Source organism: Prionailurus viverrinus, chromosome A1, assembly GCF_022837055.1.
Source record: "Prionailurus viverrinus isolate Anna chromosome A1, UM_Priviv_1.0, whole genome shotgun sequence".
Taxonomy (NCBI): Eukaryota; Metazoa; Chordata; class Mammalia; order Carnivora; family Felidae; genus Prionailurus; species Prionailurus viverrinus.
In genome coordinates, this window is record NC_062561.1 from 217,540,579 (window position 1) to 217,546,073 (window position 5,495).

A 5,495-nucleotide genomic window follows, 5' to 3' on the forward strand; every position below is an offset into this window, starting at 1 on the left:
TAGATCCTGAGGTTATATGTGGTTGAGGCTCAAAAAAATATGCCTTTACATATTGTTTAAAGGTGTTACTGTAATTTATTCACTAAAGAACTAAGCAACATATCATACATTTTTTGGCAAGTTTGCTCTTGCTTGATAAATTTTTATAAGAACACTTTATTTATTTGCCCTTGTAAACCATTTTATTTTGCATGGAATATGCAAGGTTCAGCTTATTCTATTTATTGTACATTCACTGCATGATTGATTCTAAGAGCCAGGTGGGAAGACCCTAAACCACATTTAAGCAGAATGAATGCATTGTCTCCCAAGGAATAGACTTCTGTTGATGAAGAGGGGTGACCAGCAGGACACAGGATGGGTATGGACAAGTATCAAGGATATCCCTTTGCCAGTGGGTGAATGGACTCTGCCTTAAGACATCAGACAAAGTGGGGCGTCTGGGTGGCTCCATCTGTTAAGCACCCAACTCTTGGTTTCAGTTCAGGTTATGATCTCACAGTTTGTGAGTTCCAGCCCACTCTCCACACACTGAGAGTGTGGAGCCTGCTTGGGATTCTCTCTCTCCCTCTCTCTCTCTCTCTGCCCAATCCCCCTCCCTCTCAAAATAAATAAAAAAACTCTTAAAAAAAGAGATAGGAGACAGAGTAAAAAGAGGGTGATGCTTGGGTTTCTGATTCAGGCAGACCCCTGAATGAGGATCTACGGATGAGAAGTGCAGCGGGGTCCGCAGCATCATCTGCCCTTCCTTGGCTGCTCCAGGTTAGTGATGCGCTTGGACAGAGTCAGTCCCTGGAAAAGCAGGCACTGTCTGAACATAATTTTTCCACGAGCCCCGCAGCACTCACACTACAGAGATGTCGTCGTTCAAAGACCTTTAAACTGAAGCAATACAACTATAAATATTCTTACAATTGACTCTCAACATCACCCCCATATTTAAGCACTGTTTTTAATTAAGCATGTGCCTCAGGGCACATGAGGGTTTACAAAGTGATATTTTGCAACTCCTAAACCCTCTTCCTTGGGATCCACAGGACTGTTCATGGTGACAGCTCTTTCAGTTAAATCCAAACCAAAACAGCCAAGGATTTGAGGAAAACAGACATCTGGGTAATTGTGCATGTCCACACTCAAAGAGGAGATAAACATGTTCAGTTACAAAGTTCATAGGACTCTACCCCTGGATCCATCTTTCTTAGAGAGCCAAGTGTGTCTGTGTGTGTGTGTATGTGTGTGTGTGTGTGTGTGTGTGTGCGTGTGTATGTGTGTTGCTTTTACTTGGCTCACACTGAGAGTAGCCAGGACAGTCTATAGAATGACCCCATTCAGAGAATGCAGAGGTCTACCCTTCCAGGAAGAAACCAGGCAGGTAGCAGAGAGAACAGTAAAAGACTCCTGCATCACAGGAATGCCCTGTCACAGCAGCAACAACCCTGGAGACAGAGGTGCCAGTGTGGAAGGGGAAGCTGGGTGTCACTGGCTTGAACGACTTCACGTTGCCCCTATCTGGTCCACGGCCCACTTACAGCCAACTGGTAGATGGAAGCATTGAGAAATGGACATGCATCTTACTTCTTCCTCTTGAACCTCTTCCACACCTCCACTCTTCAGGTCACATGAGACAAAGGTGCCATTCTGCCATGAGACCTCAGTGCTACATAGGTGAGGAAGATAAAGCTGAAGCCAAGGACCATCACACAGAGAATCCTGCCCATCCCCGGGGTGGGTCTGCACAGAAGTGCCCCCCACCCTGAGGCTAGAAGGGAACAGGCTGTTAGGCTACACTCTGGGCCCTTCCAACAGTTAATACGAGGATAAACTCACATCGGCCGATGTCCAGCCACCCGACAGACCAGGCTAGGGAGGCAGCTCCACAAAGATGTATGGTTCTTTTCTGTTCATTTTAAAGATTAAAGTGAAGGGACATAGCCAAAACCATTTGCCCATGTTTCAAAATCCACTCTAAGGAGTATAATAGACAGATAGAGGCAACGTGTACCATAAACACAAGGATGGGTGTATCAACACACACGTTCTTAGTCCTCTCTTGTATGCAATATCTGTTTCTGTTTTTGACTTTTTTCAACTTTGCTGAGGTATAAACTGACAAATAAAATCATAATAAGTTTAAAGTGTACAACGTGGTTTGATATATGTGTGTATTCCTTTTAAAAGGATTCCCACAATGTAGTTAATTAGCAAGCATATCCTTGTGTGTGTGTGTGTGTGTGTGTGTGTGTGTGTGTGGTGTGATGATGACACTTCATGTCAGTAAATTTCAATTATACAATACTACACTATCAACTACAGCCATGGTCACAACATTATACATTAGATCTTCAGAACTTACTTATCGTAAAATGTAGAGACTGTCACCACTTTGGGGAGGAGGTCCCAAGGTAAACCTGAGCGCTGACTGAGAGATAGGGGGGAATAGGGCAGCTTGGCAGTAGAAAGCTGAGAAGCTGGGCTACCAAGAGGCTTGACTTTTCTGTCGGTTCAGTGAGTCGATGTAATGAAAAATGGCTCCCAGAGCATAACTAGTCTTAACATTGTCAATTTTCTGAGTCAGCTTTAGCACTTTGTTCCCTAGAAACATGAATTCTTGAGGTAGCAAGCTGACATAGGTGATATCCATGCATACATACAAAAGGCTTTTTCTGTGGATGAGTCTCCATTGTCTAACACACACACTTGTTTGAAGTCTCAAAGTCTCCAGCCACAAGACTGCCTCCTTTATCTGTATCTAGAAGGCCAAAATTTGCTGCAAAATCATGGTAGTAGAAAAATACATAAAAATCCAAGTTCTTCACTTCTTCCATTTTGCTTGCTTTGTTTTAAAAGCTCGCTTTGTTTGTTCAGTCCCTCTGCTAGCCCACAACACATGGCAGCTAACCACTTTTTGTCCTGATAATCTGTATATTATTTCAACATGTTCCTATTCTCCTTTGAAACTGGGAGACAAACCAGGGCTGAGCAACTCCTTTCCAACTTTAGCACATTCTTTTCCATACTAATTACAAGCCTGGCCAACATCAATACAAGACCCAGTAGATGTAGAAATGGAAATTATAGGTTCTGTTAAACATCTGAAACAATGTTATGTTAATGACTGGGGATGTCAGAAGGGTGCTCTAAACTCTTGGAAGTAAGATGAACTGAGTGGATCTTCCCCACAAATCCAGCATGCCTACACTGCCTCCTCCTGGGGGGCCTTCAACCACCCATTAGGAAGCTGACTGTGATCCACGATGAAATGTCTTCATTTATTCCATTCATGGTGAAAACACAGTCCTCTTCTACATGGAAGAAGATGCCTTAAACATTTCTTTCACCTCATGTCTTTATAGTTGCTTCTGAGCCTTTTATCTTAATAATAGGTATAAATTTGTTGTTCTCTCAAGGAACAAAGAGGTGACCTTTCAGAAGGCAAAATGAATTTCCTGTTTAACATTCTCTCTTACTACTCTTTCAAGATCGTGATAATAAGCAGAAATGCCTCGCTTCAGTGCTCTGAAGTTTTCACAGGTCAAATTGGGAACTTCTCTGGCCTACTGTGCAAATTAGAAGATGAATATGTGGGTACCAGGAATCCCCATGCCAAACATGATCCTGCAGAAGACTTCATGATCACTTCTGGCTGTGGAGAGGTTGGTGTGGGCCAACTGGCCCTTCCATTCTCCCGCAGCTGCTTCAACGTTACTGAAGATGTGCTGAATGACAGAGACCAGTGCTTCCTGATGTACACAACATAAATAAACAGACGCACAAGAAGGCCCAGGGGTGATGTTATCTCTATCATCTTCAGGTTCCCATTATTTTGTATTTTTCTCATTTCTTTAAGGACTGTGCCTTAGCTATGATTGCATAGCAAGTGCATGGCAGAGCACCAACACGAGTCCACAGCTTCTCTAATAAAAAAACATTTTATCGTCTCATTTTTGCTCTTTCCAAAGCCTTTTCACAGAATTCATTGGTAGCAGAGGCACTTCCAAACTTCTGTACACAAATGGCCATTCATATCCCTGGATTTCCACATGTGCTTTGCATGGCCTCCTTTGTCCCATCCATGGATGCCAGTGTCATTCCTTTGGTCTGCACCAAAAGTGCACCAAAGGTAGGTGGAGGCTGCTTTCTGTTCTTCTGCGAGCTTCTCTAAGAACACTTAAGTATAGAAGACACAAATTAAACTTGTTTTGAATTAAATATAAACTGTAACAACAACACTTAGCTTGAACACATGGAGATACTTGAACCTAATGTATACATTTTTCTCTGTAATGTTAATACAATTCTAATATTCAAACACCACACATAAACTCATAATAGACAATGTACTGCATTTAGGTGATCTTAAATATTTCACAGTATTTCACTGATATATTTTTAAATTATGAAGTAAAATCAACATGTTTAAATTCACTATTCTTCTTTTGCAATGTCTGTTAACTTCAATTATCTTGGCTTAGACCAAGCTTCATAGATTAAGAGCATGGTCCTCCACAAGCCCTCACTTTAGACAGCAGCTGCAAGTTTGAGAGTCCCTGGGCAACAATCAGTTCTGACCAGCTGGCTATAAATTGGAGAGTTTTCACTACCTCTTCATGTTGGATAATTTGCTAGAATAATTTACAAAACTCCAAAAGAGTTATACTTTTGATTACAGTTTTATTACAGCAAAAGGATACAAATCAAAGCAGCCGAAGGCAGAGCATATAGAGCAAGGTCCTGGAGGATTCCAAACATAACACTTCTGTTGTCCTTCTCCTGTGGAGTCAGGTAACAACCTCTCAGCACATCACTGTGTGATAACACACAGCATTGCCAACTGGGACACTCACCCAGGCTACATTTTCTACAGTTTTTGTTGGAGTTGCATTATTTGTGGATTGTTGATGGAATCATTCATCATGCTATTGAACTGAAATTTCTGGCCTTCTCCACTCTCTAGAGATCTGGCTGATATCATGTGATAGAAAGCTCTAAGACTTACGTGATTTGTCTTCCTCTCTGGAATGGCCAACTTCTATCTTGAGTCATCTCCTTAGCACAAACTATGCAGCCCCCCTCCCCCCGCCCCACTGAGCCACCTTTGCATAAACCTGTAGGTGCCCTTGAAGTCCACCATGAAAATCAAGGACATTCTTATGACCAAGGAAAGTCCAAGGGTTTAGAGGTTACTTCCCAAGAACTTGGACAAAAGTCATCCAAGTTTGTTGTTACACAACTACTTAATCATAATCAAAAATGAGCTAAAGAAAACTTCTGTGGTGCAGGTGACATTCTACTATAAAAACTGAGAAACAAAATAAGTATTGAACCTCATGTAGTAAGCTGTCCAAACACTACAGAACAGTTGACTCCAATACTCTCTGCCAGTAGAGCTAGAATTGTCTTCTGGAAATATTTGTGGATACATTGTAGCACATGGAAAAAATATAGAATACTTTCCCTCAGAGTTCCATACCATAGCATGTATCAGAAACTAACAT

The 5,495-nt window shown here is 41.8% G+C and overlaps 1 pseudogene; it reads right to left on the reverse strand.

Annotated features, from left to right (window-relative positions):
* Positions 1–2,473: 2,473 nt before the first annotated feature.
* LOC125164863 (ectonucleoside triphosphate diphosphohydrolase 6-like) lies at positions 2,474–3,282 on the reverse strand (annotated as a pseudogene).
* Positions 3,283–5,495: the final 2,213 nt, after the last annotated feature.